At 45.5% G+C, this 18,543-nt stretch overlaps 1 protein-coding gene across 6 annotated transcripts in view; it reads left to right on the top strand.

Annotated features, from left to right (window-relative positions):
• RIPOR2 (RHO family interacting cell polarization regulator 2) overlaps window positions 1-18,543 on the top strand; it is a gene marked incomplete at its 5' end in the record, with an annotated part of 208,430 nt that overhangs the window by 117,745 nt on the left and 72,142 nt on the right. For 2 of the 6 annotated variants that reach the window (XM_082664602.1, XM_082664601.1), the window contains one exon: window positions 4,091-4,337. The exons of the other annotated variants lie outside the window; for them this stretch is intronic. Of the gene's footprint in view, window positions 1-4,090; window positions 4,338-18,543 lie in introns of those variants that run through there. 6 annotated transcript variants of the gene reach the window in all.

Genomic DNA, 18,543 nt, shown 5'->3' with positions numbered 1-18,543 from the left:
CAGTCCAGTGAAAAAGAGACAAAGAACAACTAAAAAGGTAAAGAAAACCATTACAATTTACAGCTGGTGCTATAAAAGGTACAGGGTATTCAAAAAGAATAACTGAGGGGAAGGATATACTTAAAGATGTGGGTGGTCAGGGAAGAACTCTCTTAGAAGTGACTTGGCATGTTTAAGGAACTGAAAGAAGGCCCTGTGACCTGAGTCAGTAACCTGAGCTTAGTAAGAGGGAGGCCAGAGGCATGAGTGAGGCTGGAAGGACTAGAAGGGATTGGCTCACCAGGGTCTTGTAAGCACTGGCGTAGAATTTGGATATTATTCTATAATAAATGGGGAATGAAGGCAGGGTTTTAAGCAGGAGAGTGACCACAGCATAATTTTTATTTTTAAAGATTACTCTTTCTGTATTAGTTATCTATTGCTACATAACAAATTGTCACAAATTCAGCTGTTTAAAACAACACATGCTTCTCATTTCACAGTTGCTGTGGGTCAGGAGTCCAGGCACAGCTTAGCTTCAGGCTGCAATCAATGTGTCATCCAGGGCTGGGGTCTCATCTGAAGGTTGGACTGAGGACAGATCCACTTTCAAGCTAACGTGATGATGGCGAGATTCAGTTTCTGTGGGCTACTGAACAGAGGGCCTCAGTTCCTTGTCACATGAGCTTCTCCAACATGGCAGCTTGCTTTATCGAAGCCAACAAGGGACAGATTCAGCTAGCAAGATAGAAATCAAAACCTTTTATAATCTAATCATGAAAGTGACATCTCAGCCCATTTGCCATATTCTATTGGTTAGAAGTCACTAGACTCACGCTCATGGGGAAGGGATTACACAAGGGTGTGAATACTAGGGGGTGGGAATCATTGAGGACCATCTTAAAGTTGGCCCGCCACAGTGGAGAATGGATTCTAGGGAAGGGCAAACTGGAGGCAAGGAGATAAGCGATACAGTCTAGAGATGAAGGATCTCAGAGAAGGGTGATGGCAGTAGAGCTGGAGAGAGTAACCAAGAATGAGAAGTGTCTTGGAGACAAAAGCAACAGGTTTTGTTGATGAATTGCGTGTGGGAGGTAAAGGGAAAAGAGGCATCAGTAACGACTTCTAGATTTCTGGCCCTCTAGCAACTGGTTGGATATTGGTGCTATTTATTATTTTTTTAACTAAGATGGTTAAGTATAGGGGAGGACCAGGTTTGGTTTGGGGGGAGGAGAATCAAGAATTGGGCAGCAAGAAATTAACAGGAATTTTAGGTAGGTACTCAGATATCTGACCTCAGAGGAGAGTTCTGAGTTGCAATATAAATCTGGGAATCTTTAGCACATGAACATGACTTAAAGCCATGAACTGAATGAGATGAGGCCCCACTGTGGGCCCTTGAATACCCCTCTAAGCTGTTTATGTGCAGATCATTCCTAGAACCCCATTTAGTCCTCTGTAAAGTGCCTCAGTCTACCTTTAGAACTGCCTCTCTTTCACTGGCCCTAATTCTAACTATCTTTTAAGAAGAGTATCCAGGTTCCATCCTCTCTCTCCCGGCTGGTTTTGCTTACTTAGCGGGGGTGGGGGCGTGGGGGGATGAGTGTATCATTTGACTTAATCCTACTTGGCCTTGTGCTCTATTTCAGCATTGTCTTAAACAGTGTCATTCAGCTCCCATTCTTAATCTCATTATCACCATTTAGGTCGTAAACTTTTTGAGGGGTGGGGGTGGGGGGAGCGTTCCTTCTTTTATCCCCCGTCCCTTTCTCAGTTCTCCACAAGTACTTATTGTATGAATGAATGTTTCAGTAGCAGTCTTATTTATGGCCATTTTAATAGCTACCAAGAGGCCAAGGGGTGCTATGGGAGTTGTGCAGCTGTTTGGACCTTTGTGACTCTCAGATTTATTGATGCTGAAAAGGACTGGGGGAGTCATCAGATAGGTAAAAGGAAGTGAGAAAGGAGATAGAGTCAGGAAATACCCACAAAACCTGGGCTCAGCTGTCAAGTATCAACAGGGATACAACAGAGACGAACCCGGGTCCAGAATGAAGAGAAGAACAAGGATCTATGACAGACAGGATAGTGGGGCCACTACCACCCATGTTTTCAGGTGCCAAAACCCAGCTTTTGCACATGTATCTAAAGTTGATTCAATTGTGTCACCTTGGACAACTCACATTAACTCCCTTGAATCTTGGTTTTCCCATCCATGAAATGGGAGCAATAATACCTACTGCAGACTTATAGTCAAGAATAAATGATACAGTGCTTCTAAAGTATCTGCTCCAGAATCTAGGGTATACGAAGTAGCCAATGGGAAAAAACAAACAAAAAAACGGTACTGATGAACCTAGTGGCAGGGCAGGAATAAAGACGTAGATGTAGAAAATGGACTTGAGGACATGGGGTGGGGGGGAAGCTGGGACGAAGTGAGAGTGGCATTGACATATACACACTACCAAATGTAAAATGGATGGCTAGTGGGAAGCTACTGTGTAGCACAGGGAAATCAGCTCTATGCTTTGTGATGACCTAGAGGGGTGGGGTAGGGAGGGTGGGAGGGAGGCTCAAGATGGAGGGGATATGCGGATATATGTATACATATAACTGATTCACTTTGAGTACAGCAGAAAGTAACACAACAATGTAAAGCAATTATACTCCAATAAAGATTTTTTTAAAAAAGGAAAGAAGATAGCCAATGAACTGTAGTGTTCAGCATCATAAGGATTACGTCAAGTCAACCAAACTCACTAGGGACACATATATTGACCAGAATATACCAGTACTGAACACATACGAGGAATTAGTTGCCAGGAATGTTCGTATCATTTGCTCAACACATTTTCTCTTCTGAAGGAAAGTGTATGTGGGAAGACTGAGTGCTGTCAGGAACTATTTAGTAAGTTGGAAGAAGGACAGAGGGAGGTGGGTGTCTGGAAAAATCCAGCTGTCATGAAGTGTTCAGCCTGTCAAGGCACTCACTGCTCAGGCTGCCCTTCATGGTCGAAGGCAGAGACACAGTGACCAGAGCTTGCTTTGGGGTGCCCTTTCTAGGCATCAAGCGCACTCTGCTCCTACTGTTGTATCATTGGTTGGTTATGATGTCATTGATTAGGCTATGATTTGGGTGGCCTAGAGTCCAGGCCTGAGGATGCAGTCTCCTTATCACAACTGGATAAGGACACAGTGTCCTCAAATGTTCCCTTTTGGTTCATATCTATGCTCATCGACTCTTACTCCCTCACAAGGTGACTGAATTTCAAGCTGGGGAGGGCGGATGCACCTTGCAGTACCATTCTATTTAACATATTCTACGTACACAATTTATTCAGAATGGTGGCTTTACAGATAAGGAAACCGAGGTATAAGGGATTCCCTATTTAAGGATGGAGGCAGAGACCTTGTCTCTGGGTCTTTGTAGACTCCCTGTCTTGGACAATTTCCACTCCAAAGACTCTTTCTATGGAATGTCTCTGTCATATCCACACTTTCCTAAAGGAAACCTTTATATATAGTTCAAATCCACCAAAACAAAATTAAAAGAAAAAAACAACAACTCTGTTTCTCCCCATTGTTATGAGATCTCTGTGCCCAAACAGGCCCTAGAGGAGAGCCCATACAAAGCAAACGTCGTGCCGTGGGCAACCAACTTCACCGCCACACACACACACATACACACACACACACACACCACCACCACCACCACCACCACCACCACCAGAGTCGCCCCAGCGCATTGTTTCAATACACAGCCTCTCTTTTAAGTACCAAAAGGTTAGCCGAAAGGGCCTTTCATGGCCTCGGCTGTTCTCCCCTGCCCTCTCCCTCCGATGCACTCGGTCTCCTGCGCGAATTCCAAGGATAACTCCAAAGCGGTGACACCAGTTAGTGCCAAGGAGCTCGGCGTGGCGGCGATCCGCTGGACGCAGACAGCAAAGCTCACCCTTCGGAGTTGGGCTGAAGTAACTGTCAAGCATCTGGCTGCCCCGCCCCCTCCCCGCCCGGGTGACGCCGTCGGCCCCTCGGCCGAGCCCCGCCCCCGCGCGCTCCGCGCTCCCCGCCCCCCGCGCGGCCGCCGCGCTCGCTCCACGCGCTGCCGGCCCCGCAACTTCAGCCCGCGCCGCAGCTGCCGGTAGCTGACGCGGGAGGGCCGCTGGCGCCGGGGCCTGGACGCGGGGACCCGACTGCTTCCCGCGACCCTTTGTCCCTTCACCCGAGTGAGCGCGCTCAGGGTAGCTGCAAAGCCGGAGGTGCGGGCGGCCCGGGTCATTGCATTGGCACGGAGGCTGTTATTCTAAGCCGGAGACCTCAAGTGTCCTCCTGTCATGACAAGGAGCCTTCGTCTTTAGGTATGAGCACCTTTTTATTTGTTCTTTTTTGCTTGATTTTGCTGACAACCCGAGTGAGGTCTGTGTGGCGAGGGTGTCCTCGGCTTGCATGAGTGTTGCCTGTTAAGGAGCCGTTGGGACTGGGGCGTCCTCGGCTTCCTCCGTCTGGGAGGGTTCGGGTCTCTGATGCCCACAGGGTAGAGACGCGAAGTTGCCGAGCGGTGCAGGGCACAAGCACTTTTGCAGTCAGAACCGAGGGATGCCCAGGAGAGTGGAGGGACCGGCCCAGAAGATGGTAAGGGGCCCCCGGCAGTGCCCGGCGGCTGGAGCATCTCTGGGGCTAGGACACGCGTGGCCGGACGTTAGGTGCTCTGGGGCGGGCGGTGGCGGGGGGGGGGGGCGCGGAGAGCGTCCCGGGATGCGGGTCCTGAGCTGCCGGCTGCCACCGAACGACTTCCGGCACTCTCAGCGCCCACGGGGAGTCCAGATCGCAGTCTCTGGGGTCCCAACTTGCCCCCAGGCTGCCCGGATTCAGCTTGGCAATGAACCAGCCTCATCCCCGCGTGTCTGAATTACAAATTGGCAATGTGGGGTGACGGGGTGGGGGGATGAGAATTGGGAGGAGGGGCAAGAAGGAGAAATTTGTTGCATTGATGCCCACCAGTGTCTGGAAAAACGGGGGTGGAGAGTGGGAGTGGGGTAGGTGATGATGCACCTGAGGACCGGAGCACCCCTGCAAGTTTCTGTGGCTTGGGAGATGGTCTAGAGAAGAGAAGCATCTGCAACTCTGTTACCTTGAGACTGTAACCTCCTATCCCCCTCCCCCAGGGTAGTGGGGAACGGATAGAGAACCTCATGTTAGAAGGGAGTAGGTGCTGCTGGAAATTAGACAAGCGGAAGCCATGCAGATGTTAAGGTGGCAGAAGCGCTGTGCCAGCCCCTCGTGCAAAGTGACAGCTCCCGCAGGAGCAAGAGAGCAAGTGGAAAAGCAAGATAACCGGGCGGATTTTGTTGGGGGGAGGGGCGGGGGTGGTGCAGAGGGGATGTTGGCAGCGTGGAAGGTTCTTATCCTGAAGATACCAACGTGTTGCTCGAGTGACGGAGAGGAAACGTTTAAGCTTTTGGTCCGGGGGATACAATCATGATTGTCTTGGAAAACATGTTGGGTCCGTCTTTCCTCCCTGCTCTCCACTTCCTCCACGCTCACAGCCATGCAGTTGGTTGAAGTTCTAGGACTGGGACTAATCGTCGCCCCCATTCCCAAAGAGATTGTACTTGGCGCTCCGTATGGGACTGGGCATCTTCTGTGAGCATTTGCCCCTTTGTTATCTGACACGTGATCACTTCTTCGTTTTTGTTTTCTATCAGGGTTATCTGGCTCTGAGAATGTTCCTCTTCTCCTACCCACCCCCACCCCAGGATATTCCTATTCACCTATTTCCCCTCTTCCTCTTCCTCCTCCAGCCTTTTTGAACCAGCCTCTGAGTTTTCCCTCTAATCCCCCCCCCCCATCGTGTCTCCATCAGACTGTTTTAGCTGCTGTTCCAAGCAAGGGATGTCAGCTGTGAACTCTTCAAGAAGGAGCATCATCGGGCTACTCTCCAGTGGTTAATTAGGAAGCAGCCAGTGGCTAACCTTCTGTAGGAACAAATTGCAGGGGTGTGTCTACTCAGGGTAACAGCCACTAGAGGAAAGGGCCTCCCTGCTTTTCACCATCCCTGGTAGCCCAGCCCTCAGGCTCAGCCTCTTGTGCCCAGCTCCCCCTTCAGTAGAGATACTGCCTAATCCTGTCTCTTCCCCAGGAAGGTGATACACTTGCCCCAAAATCTGCTGCATCCAAGCATCTGAAAACCTGAATACTGGAGAATCTGTTGAGCAAAAACGTACTGCATATGTTGCTTTTCCGAAAGGCCCCCAATGGGTGCTGCTTCTCTCTTCCTCTGCCAATCCAGTGTGAGATTTCTGCTTTAAATATTTTATCTTATGTATAAATATAAAGGAATACCAAGCTAGAGCGAGGAAAAGCTAATAAAAGCCTGCACTAGGGACTTGCACAAAATTCTGAGTACCCGAACACAAGCGCCAGCGATGACTCTCTTTCTTTTTGTTGACTGCAAAGTCAAATTATTTCCAGCAGAAAAGGGACCCATCCCTTTTCAAGGGTGACCTGGAGAAACCAAGGGACCTGGGAAGGAGATATTTATATCTACAGGTGTTGGTAGCTAAACTCATATCAAATTCTACTCTTTAGTATTGAAGTCCATTGACTTGGGGCCCTGCCCATGACGGCCAGGTGTCCTGCCCAAACGGCCAGGTGTCCTGCCCTAAGTCTGAGGTTGCTGAATGGATACATCCCTAGTGTAGTTAAACCCCACAGCCCAGCTGTGATACCAACCACATGCTCACTTCTGAATATAACCAAGTCACTTCTCTGCTATATTTTGGGTTAATTCACAGATTATTGGCTCACCCCATGGTGTCAAGAGACTAAAACACAGACAAAGGCAGTTCTGGAGGGTGGGCAGCACAGCCTGCACATTTCACATTAAATCGTGGAATCAGGCAAACAACAGTCCCTGGGGTTGAAGCGTTTGCAAACCTGTGTTTTATTTTTACTGTTCATTTCATTCAATGGCTTGGGGAAAAAAGATAAAATGCTGTCTTGTTTCTATTCTGCAAAGAAGTCAGAAGTCTAAAACCAGTTTCTTCCTTTTCTTGGGAGGAGGTGGCGGTAAAGTGAAAGTCCATTTTGTTTATGCAGTAGGTGCTCCTCTGGGCAATGGCAGATTTGACTTTCCACTTGGGCTTTCTCTGCCCTGGTGGCCATGGGCAGGGCCTCGTGCTTCTGAACAGCTCCTCTACCAAGGTTATTTTCATCTGCCAAGCTGAACTCCACGAGCTGGAGGAGATAGACAGCTTGTGTTTGTGGCCATTCAACCAGAAAAGAATACCAGCTGAAAACAGACAGTGAAGCAAGGGAAGCGGGGCTGGGGGTGGGGAGAGGAGGTACAGATAGGCCAGCAGCACATAATTGGTTCCCCAAAGGCAAACCTAGACACGGGATGGCTCCGTAAAGCAGTTGTCGTGTAAACACCCCACAGTGATTATTTGAAAGATCCCGTCAACAAAGGAGAACGATTATGACTATGTGCCTTTTCATCTGGAGGGAACCCTCCTTTGGCTTCATTCCTCTCCGCTTTCAAAATCATATCCTTCTAGACAGTTTCTCCGCACAACATTTTCCCCCTGAAAATGAAAACCTCCCCATTGTGCATGTGGAGGCCTTCCAGCCGATTCAACTAAACAAAAGCACTCCATGCACAGATCTTGAATGAATTAATATCGAAACACCCACACGTCCTCCTCCCTCTTCCTATCTGCCCTCTGAGGCCACCGAGTTCGTCTCTGGCTGAATGGCCAAGGTTTGTTGTTGTTGGGTTTTTCGTTTTGTTTTGGTTTTGTTTTTTGGTCACTGTACACTAATCCCACCTTAGTTGGAAGTATTCCCAAATAATAATAGATGTTTTTCTCAGAATGTGGCCGGCTATGTAGAAAAGATCATTTTACACATGGCCCAATGCTGGGGTGCCCTCCCTGGACACCATCAAGAAAAGAAGCCACTCTGACTTATTGTCTAGTGTGCAAGGTTTACATGACACTGATGAGCACTGCGTGGAGGAGATGAATGTTTTCACATGTCTATCACACTAATTAAAAAAGAAAATTAGATTTCTTTTCAACAGTGAAAGCAAATGAGGTGCAATATTTCTATGTTGTATTTCATAAGATCAAAACGAGCTCTCTGCCAGACCAAGGAGGGCAGAGTCTTAGACAAAGGGAATGTTTTTCACACCATTTAGCATTCAAAAATATAATAAAATGATTAACAAGTATTTTTATTTCTGAGGTGCATTAGAAGTCCAAGTCCTCAGTGTTTTGTAATTTAAGGGAGTACTGGGATCTGGCCAAAGTTAGATTTTTTATTCAATATGAAAGTGTAAGATATTGATTATACCTTCTAGGAAGTGCACAGTCTGGTAGGGAAGGAGGAAGAGCCCAACTGTGTTGGACAGAGTGCTGTCCACACATGTCTTGGTTTGCCCTGTGTACATCTGTTGTTGCAGCATAATTATTAATAGCACCCCTTTCACTCAGAAGGATTCCGGTTTGGTCACCCTAGAAATGGGCTGTGAGAGGTCAGAGGAAGGAGAGGAAGGCTGTGATTGAAGTAGCCAGTGAAGATTTCATCCGTGCCTATGGTAAGATTACAGATAAATGGAAGGGAAAAGGGAAGACTCACCAGATAAGACTAGGAAGACGGTGAGCTCCCTGAGGGCACAGAGGGTCTATTTTGTTCCTTCCTGCATCCTCAGGGCTTGCGTGCTGCCTAGCAAATCATAGGCATCAAATGTGAATTCGTTGCCTGTGACCTAGATTTAAGATCAAGACTGAAGGTAGGAAAGTTCAGGATAGTGAGGCGGTGTGCCTGGCAAAGGTCAGATGGGCACGATTATGAAATAAGGCTATTAAATAATGGTGATGGTGCTAAAACGAGGCTGGCGATGCCCGTCCCACAAAACAACCTGTGTACAGAACAATGTCCTGTAACTCTTGTATAATAAAGTCACTTGTCTTTGGGGTTTAATGCTGTGGCTTTCACCTCTAGCACTGGAAGTGATCTATTCCTTCTCAAACAAATTGTTCAGGAAGGACCTGAAGGAACAATGACTCCATTCTCTTCAAGCTGGTCCCCTTCTGTCTTTGTTTTCTGGGAGGACTTTTGGAAGAGAGGCAAGAGCGGGGTGGGGGGGAGGGTACCTCACAAATACAAAAGTAATACAGATGAACACAAAGGGCACACGGTTTTTCCTTCCCATAATAGGGGGAATAAATCCAAAGTGACAGTTTCCTGGAGCTAGTGCAGCTCCTGAGAGGTTATTCCCAGTACAGCATTTGCTTTCCCTACCTTTTGCTATATATGAAGCCCCGGAGTGACTTGGTCTTGGCCTTAACTGTAACAGTCTACCTTCTAATTAATGTGACCCTGCTGATATATGGAGGTTCAAGGTTAACTTCCCTAAATGAAGATTCCTGTATAACTACCAGATAACCCGTGAACAGCAGTGCCATACTTTTCATTTATAAAGTTATTTAGCAGCATTTTAGCCACTTTGAAATGATCCGTATCTTCCGAAATTGTAATATAATTTAGTGTTGTCTTGGTGATGGTTCAGAAATATGTGGAGCTTAGAAAAGAGAGAGATAGACACACACAGGGATATAGCACTGAGAACATGCATCGGGGTTCAGAACCCACTCAGCAGAAAGGACATAAAATGACTTATGGAATTGTCAGGTCAGGAAGGCCAGGGAAACACACCCTAGGTCAAGCTTTCTGTAACAACTTTGAAAGTCGTGTTGTAATGGAGTCACTGCCTGATCAATAATCAAGATGCTGCCTGCTGATTTAGGAAGCTACTGTCTCCAGAATGAGGCTGCCACTGCCACCATCAGGAAACAGCCAGCCAGGAAGGCACCACAGGAAAGCCAGACAGTCCATGAAGGTGGTTGCCAGTGGTGACAACAGAAAAGGCAGAAGTATAGCATAGCAGGCAAAATAATGTGTCGTCACCCCCTCCCAAAAGATATCCTAATCCCTGAAACCTGTGAATGAAGAGATTACCTTACATGGCAAAAAGGAACTTCGCAAATATGATAAAGTCAAGCACCTTAGGATCATCCTGGATTCTCCAGGTGGGCCCAGGCTAATTTCATCAGTCCTTAGAAGCAGAGAACCTGTCCCAGCTATGGTCATATGACTATGCAGGAAGGGTCAGAGAGATGCAACATTGCTGACTTAGAAGGTGGAGCAAGAGGCACCAAGAGAAGAAATGTGGGTGACCTCTAGAAGCTAGAAAAAGCAAGGAAGTGGATTCTCCCCTGGAATCTCCAGACGGGAACACATCTGTGAGACCCATTTCAGACTTCTGACCTCCTGAACTGTAAGCTAGTAGATGTGTGTCACCTTATGCCACTAAATTTGTAGCAATTTGTTAAAACAGCCGTAGGAAACCAATACCCACAGCCTCCCCATCAAATCTTGTGGCAAGTACCCCTGGTGGAGACCCCCTGCATCATGTGCGTAATCCGAGCTGCAGGGGATTCTCAAAAGTGTTTTCAGCTTCTGGGCTTCGGTACTAGAAGGCACCGAGATGGGGTTGGAATGATGCTGAATGCCAATCACTCCTATCCAGTGCAGCTGTCGTGGGAGCACATGGGGAGCCCGGGGAGCCACAGGTGTATATGCACAGTGCCCTGAGGGACGGAGGCATGTAAATATGGCAGAACAGAATCGGATGCCTGAGATTTTTAGGAAGTTTAACAAGTGTTACTAAGTCATTAAGGCACAAGGGGGAGGGGAAGAGAAGGCATCAGAATAGTTGCCTGTTTTACCGAACTAGAAGTTACTATCTGATCTATTAGCTATCGCTGGCAGGGTGGTAGTAAGGAGAGATTGTATGTAAGTATCAGTATCAGGGATAATTATTGACATTCTACAACTTATCTCAACTTTATAGTCAGTCTATATGGCAGACTATATTTTCCAAAGGTGGCCTCAACAGTATCTTCCACCCTACAGGCCTTCCTACACAGTGACTTTGATACTCTTCCCATTGAGAAATGAGGCCTTTGTTTCTCCGCTCAAAAACCTGACTCTCTGGACTAATAGGGAATGTGACTTCTAAGGCTAGATCACAAAAGATAACTCAGCTTCTTATTAGCTCTTGAAGCTATCAGCCGCCACGTAAGCTATCTGACTATCCTGAGGCTGCCATGCTGTGAGGAAGCCCAAACTAACCAGCCACATGGAGAGGCCTGGCATCACAAGGAGAGAGAGAGATGCCTGGCCAGTACCCAGCTTCTCTGGTCCCTACTGCTCCATGTCCAGCCACCATCTGACTGCATGGTAGACCTTGAGCCAGACTGTCCAGCAGAGCCCTTCCCAACGCCTGACTCACTCTTGTTGTTTTAGGCCACTGAATTTGGGGATGATTTGTCACGCAGCAATAAATAACTGGATTGGTCCATGCTGTCGGATGCAGGAAAAAAAAGTCAATTAAAACCACAATCTTGTGTTATTCCTATCAGATTTCTTCACTGTGAGGTAAATAGTGTGACAGTTGTCAGTAGTAGAATAACCAAATCTAAAGCCCACGTTCTCTTGCTGTAGAATATTGGCCTAAGAAACTCATTCTTAAAATATGTATCAGAAGCAGTTTGTTGGTTGGTTTATTGGGGGAGGATTTAGGAAAAGGGGAATTGGTAGCATTGAGAAAGAATTTCAAACTGGCTAATTCAACGTGTGAATAAGCAAGACGCCTGGTAACTTCTTTTGAAAGTAGAATTGCCTCAGTGTGGCAGGTAGATGCGCTGCAAATCTTTACTTTGGGGAGTGTCGTCAAATTTGGGACCCACTTAGGAGATGGAGAAAAAGAGATGAAACACAGCCAGACTAACACACAATGAAGTGTGTTAGCCCTCCTCCCCAGCAGGCTGACTGCTCTTCTTCCTTTTTCTACCACTTCTTTTTTGCACATGCCTCCTTCCTTGATACCCAAAGTTTACTGCTCCTGAAGTTCAAGTTCAAGGTCCCCTCAGAAATGGTACATAATAACACCTTGGTCTAAGTCATAGTACCTTATATTTCTGCGGGCTTTTGCAGTCTTCAACAACTTGCATCACATCCATTATCCCGTCTCAACCAGAGAACCCCATGATGTATGCAGGACGAACGTTAATGTCCCTGGTTTCACCAATTAGGAAACAAAACAAAAGGCTTGTCCAAAATCACGGTGCCAGTATGTCTAAGAGGCTGGGTTAGTGCTGAGCTGTTCTCACTCCCATTTGGCGTCTGCCACCCCAGAATATCCATTCAACTGGCCTTTGTAGCAAAATCAATGTTAAGCTGGAGAGAGGGAGGGGTGATTTGTTCTGCCTGCCCACCATCTTCAGTCACCAAAATATGGCCTATTTGAAGCCCAATTCATTGAGAGCCTGAAGCATGACTGTTTTCTCTTACTACCTGACTAATGATGTCAGTTTGACACTGTATTTTGCAAGTGGAAACCTGCCCCGATAATGACATAAGAAAGGTCAGGAACTGCTCCCTTTGCAGGCTCCCATGACATCCCTAAAAAAGCTTTGCCCTTTGAATTTTGTCAAATGGCCTTTGGCCGAAAATAGGATAGAAATGGCATGTGCTGTTTCTTTTTTAAGGGTTATTTATTATTATTTTTTTAGATCCTCAAAGTGTGTTTCTTCACATTAATATATTTTCCAGATGTAATTTTTTTTGGCTCTGAGTATTGCAAAATGGCTCTTTTGCCACTGATGGAAGAAAACAGCCAAAGCAAGAAGAGGCTAAGGGGCTACATTAACTCAAGGTGCTTTCAAATATGTGAATATACAGTTATCAAGCTAGAGGTACTGAAAAAAAAAATTGAAAGAATGTGTAGTTTTCATTTAAGGAATGAGTCTCACTCCTTTACAGTCTAACTGGGGGGAAATAAGTGCAGGTAGACCTTGCATGTAGATTCTGTGTGCAGAAAAGATGTTCCTGGGCTTCCCTGGTGGTGCAGTGGTTGAGAGTCCACCTGCCGATGCAGGGGCTGCGGGTTCGTGCCCCGGTCCGGGAGGATCCCATATGCCGCGGAGCGGCTGGGCCCGTGAGCCATGGCCGCTGAGCCTGCGCGTCTGGAGCCTGTGCTCCGCAACGGGAGAGGCCACAACAGTGAGAGGCCCGCGTACCGCAAAAAAAAAAAAAGATGTTCCTTGCATCTTCTCCCCTTAAGTAAATTATGTGATACTGAATGAAGGCACAGGGAAGTCTGAAGCCATTGTAATTTTTAAAAATAAACCCAATTTCTGAATTACATATATGTCCACATGTATCTCATATCGCATGTTGACATAAAGCCCCTCTTCTGTAGTGAAACATCGAATCGAAATAAAATGTTTTATATAACAATATTAATAATAATAGCTATCATTTAATAGCATTTCCAATGTGCCAGGCACATGTATTCATTCACTGAATTCTCTCAGTGACCCCAAGGTAATTACTATTATCATCTGTACTTTATAGATGAGAGAACTGAGGTTCAGCGAAATTAGTAAAGACAGAGTACAGTTTTAAATCTGGGCCGCCTGGTATCAGTCTGGGCTGTAGCTGTGGATGTAAATATACAAAGACCCCAGATTCAGAGTTCCTATAACTGCCGGTTAGTAGCATGTTCCAGAAGCCTGAGTTCTCGCACAGAACTGAGCTGGATTATGGTTGCCAGATCACTTGGCTTAGTCACTCAGTACTCAGATGGTCCATGCAATTTTCAGGTCGAGAGTCTTAGTTGATATCAAGGCATTAATGAGACACTTCAGGACTTTATTGTAATCACTGAGAAGCTTTTTCACATCATCCAGCCAAAAGGTTCATTAGTCCCGCTAAGTAAGCAGTGTGCCTGTGCTGAGAGGTACCCTATCACAGGGAAACAGACACTTTTCCACTGAGTAGACAATGCGTCCTGATAAGTGATGTGTGTCAGTGGCAAGCCTTCCCCTTCCTCATGCAAACAACTGTCCTTCGCAATGCCTCCGATCTGAAAACCCCACAAAAGGGGAGGGAAATAGAGAAAAAGCAAACTTGGGAGAAAAAAGGAGTCATTCCTTCCCTTTTAGAAGGATTATTGTCTAATCCATACCCACATGTAAAGTGTCCCTTGTTCAGTTTTGTCTTAATTACTGAATGTAGGAAAACAAGATCATTGTTAATTCATGCAGTTTAATTTATGCATAGGAGAATTATACAGGATAATTACCTGCAGTTGAAGGAAATGAATAGTGTCAGAGCTGGTTAATCCATGCATGGTTCACCGTTCTGTCCCTCTCTCAGAAAAGACTTAAAGCGGTAACCAGTGTGCGTGATGTGCAAAATTGCATTGGTTTGTTAAATAGAAGTATTTTTTCTTTTTCTTTTTTTTTTTTGCGGTACGCAGGCCTCTCACCACTGCGGCCTCTCCCGTTGCAGAGCACAGGCTCCGGACGCGCAAGCTCAGTGGCCATGGCTCACGGGCCCAGCCGCTCCGCGGCACGTGGGATCCTCCCGGACCAGGGCACGAACCCGCGTCCCCTGCATCGGCAGGCGGACTCTCAACCACTGCGCCACCAGGGAAGCCCTTAACTCCTGTTTGATCTTTTCCAGAAGTGCCCATTTTTCAAATCAGTGCAAGAGAAATTATCTTCATGGGCCCTATGTTAGCCTGAGTAAAATTTCTTTTATGGGAATAATTCAATGGGAATGATGATTATTTCATTTATCAAGATTTATGGGGGATTTATAATAATGATTGGTAGTTTCCTCATTGTCTGGAACCTCTGGGATCCAGTGGCTTCCAAAAACTAAAACCGAAACAAACAGCTGCAACAAATTATGGGACGATGAGTGGACACAGATGGAAATATCCTTGTGATTTTTGTCAAGCAATAGATAGCTGTTAAAGCCTCTTGGAATTCATCTATGGTAATTGGGAGAAGAACAAGACTTGGTTAAAGTTTATTAAAAAAATTATTCTCCATAACTTTTCAAACATTTTAGACAGTTTACAATAATACACAATTAAAAAAGAGAATAAGTATCAAAAGAAGGAGCTCAGAAAGTCAGTATTCTAACTTTAAAAAATTAATGTTTATGCTACAATTAAGCAGCAAGTTTTGCTCTGAGCTTCGTTGTAGCCAGACCAAAACGGATACATACTCGGTTATCACTGAAGTTACTGCTATCAGGAAGATGGACATGCAAAATACAGCGGTTCCTCGGAGGGCCAATTACCCCAGCAATGAATTATAAAAGAAATGTCTTACGTGGGAACTGACACAGAGGAGGTTAATTTGAGCTCGTTAAACCAGAGCATTGCAGTGAGGTTCAAAAGTCGACACTTTGCACGTCGACCTTCACTCTTATTTTCTTATCCCTCCATCAGGTTCTCCTAAAGATCCAAAAGGAGCAATCAAAGGAAACTTCATGAAGAGAAAAAGAAATAGGTATAGTTGGCCTTCAATTGCTCTGTTTTGGACAAAAAAAAGAGAGATTCAACTTTTCTAAGGCAAAGTTACATGCCATAATCAGGTTTTTGTCTTCAGGCAAGGTTACCAGAAGGAGTTGAGGGTGACTCCTCCCTGCCTACATGTTCTCACAGGGGAGCCCGGCTCAGACAATTGAGTTGCAACTTCATGATAAGCTTATTGCAGTGCCGGAATTCAGCACTTGAGATCTTAGGTTTCAGCGAGACCAACCTGATTAGCAAAATGAAGAGCATAAAAACATAAAACTTTCATTGCTTAGGTGAGGCCATTTGTCTTTATATCCTTGACCTTGATGTTGATGATGATGGTGGTGGTGGTCGCAGGCATCTGTTTTACTGAGTGTATACTCTGTGCCTGGCGTTACACTTGACAGGCTCGATGTCCCTTAATCCTCACAATAACTTAACGATGTCAATATTATGAGCCCCATTTTAGAGAAGAGGAAACTGAGCAGAGGTCATTGTTCCAAAGAGGAAATTCACACCAATTGTGTGACTGCAGACTGATGGTCTAACCACACACCACACAACTTGAGGTGTCTGTGTGTGCACGTGTGTGTTTAAGCTTCCGGATCCTGCTGCTCCCTTGCTCTTACTTGCTGCTCCTCTCTGTTGTGTACAAAGACGCTGACTGTAGCAATCTCTAAGATTCTGTCTAACTTAAGACCCTCTATTAATTAGAGCTGTGATGGCATGACATTACCTCTGAGCTGACTCTCAGGAAATACGTAACATATATACACACGTGTTAAGTTGAAGTGTATTCTCATTCACTAAGACAAATGCTCCCACTTAAACCATTTTCCTTGACTCTGGAAGTGCTAACAGAAACATAACTGATACATTTGATACTGCCCTTCCCTGCTGAGAATATTAATTGTGGCACACAGCGTGGTCTGAAATCCAGCTCTGGAAGGCGGCAGGAGGGTAGGGAGTGCAGTGGCTGGCTGTGTCCAGCCACCTGTCCATACTGTTGCCCCCTTTTTCTCTTTACCCTGAATACCCCAAGCCGAACAGTTGGAGGGCATCTGCTCTTGGGGCTGGAACACCCACACTGCTGACTCGGAAACAATAAACCCATCCTGCCAAATGGTGTATTTTTGGTACAGAGAAAAATTTGTCCCTCCTAGGGATCAAAATACATTCTTACGTGAATGAATGCATGTCATTTTTTTAAAGACATTGCCCAGTTCACATTCCACATTCTGCTCATCCCACTGGATTGTACTCAGCACCCACATTTAATGTTCTCTGTACTTTCAATTCCGAAGTCTTGGGATGAGGTTTGAGAAACACACAGTGTGAATGACACCCTTCAGAAAAGAAAATGTTCAGAGCAGCTGGTTGTCCGGAGGGCGTCCACTGAAAAGCTCACAAATCATACCGTAGAAAATCAACTCTTAAAAATGCCTGCTTGGTGGTAAAATATCCTAGGATCTTGTGCCGTATTTAATGCCAACTGCATTTTTTTATTTAGGAAGAATCAACGATTTTTTTACCCCCTCTGCAGATATTATATAGTCTCTCCAATTGAACCCTAGCTCAGCTAATTCGACTTTCAAGACACCTGAGAATGCACAGTACTATAAATGAGATCCTAGGTAAATTATAAAGCTCAGGAAATCAACCTCCTTTGAAAGATTTCTCATCTGGGAGATGCACAGGAAGTCTCCATCCAGACCTCGTTAAACTGGAGACAACTTGATAATACATCCTCATCATCCTAACGATAAGAATAGCGAATGCTATTCACTGTTCTAAGCACTTTAATTCAGTAACCTATTTAATTTTCACAGGAAACTATGAGTTTGGTTCTTTTCCCAATTTTACAGATGAGGCAATTAAGGTCTGGAGAGGTTAAGGAGCCCATCAAGGCTATACAATATAAAGTGGTACTGCCGGGCCACAAACCCAGGCAGGGTGAATTCTTTGGTCTCAGCAGCCCTGAGACACAAGGCTCACTTGCTTTGTCAGCACACAATTGGAAAGCAGAAGATTAGAGGACCATGAGTTCCAGTCCTGATAGGCAGTTACTTTTGAGTCTTTACAACAGTGGAAAAGTTTTTTTCTTTTAAATCCTAAGCTTTTCAGAGCCATTCCTTTTTGCCACTAAATAAGAGAGACAATTTTGTCCTGTGTTTCTGGTAAAGACTACAATGCCTTTTTCAAATATTTCTTGTAGTGGAGTTGGAATCAAGTGACTAAAGAACATTAATCGTGACTCAATTTTTTACATATTGAAAGAATGGAAGGCAGATGTGACCAAGATTATGGTATACTGTGTGCGCAGAGAAAAATTAAACCCTGGGAAGATTGTTTTAAGTATCTCTGGCAAGGCTCCACCCCAGATCAATTAAAACAAAGTCTCTGGGGATGAGGCTCAGACAATCACTTTTTTTTTTTTTTTTTTTTGCGGTACACAGGCCTCTCACTGTTGTGGCCTCTCCCGTTGCCGGGGACAGGCTCCGGACGTGCAGGCTCAGCGGCCATGGCTCACGGGCCCAGCCGCTCTGCAGCATGTGGGATCTTCCCGGACCGGAGCACGAACCCGTGTCCCCTGCATCGGCAGGCGGATTCTCAACCACTGCGCCACCAGGGAAGCCCAACAATCACATTTTTAAAAAGCTCTCCAGGAACTTCTAATACACAGCCAGGTTTGAGACTCTGTAAATTATATTAGGCTCTTTCTAGATGTTATTGATAGTTATATCAATAGGAAGGTGCAGAGGCTGAGATATAGGTTAAATATTTATTTTAATGTGGTAAATATCTTCAAATAAACCCAATAATTCAGTTCTGGGTTTAGTCAAAACTGAACTTTCTGGATTTAACCACAAGAGTTTAAGGTACAAGGCATTACTCCTGAATAGCAAGGATTACCCATTTATTTTTGTTGAATCTAAAATGCTGTTATTGTTATACTATGTTATACTATGTTACAATGAGCATCTCATTGTGGGGAAAGGTTATGGAATAAGAAAATAAAAAGCAAGGAGAGTGACAGTGAGACAAAGATCAATTGTTCCTGAACCCTCTGAGCACCTGATCAGACCTGATTAGTGACGTCTTCGGGGCCACAGGGCATTCTG

The sequence above is a fragment of the Grampus griseus genome (genome assembly GCF_964374135.1).
Source record: "Grampus griseus genome assembly, chromosome: 10".
Lineage (NCBI taxonomy): Eukaryota > Metazoa > Chordata > Mammalia > Artiodactyla > Delphinidae > Grampus > Grampus griseus.
This window is presented reverse-complemented; position numbering and strand designations above follow the sequence as displayed.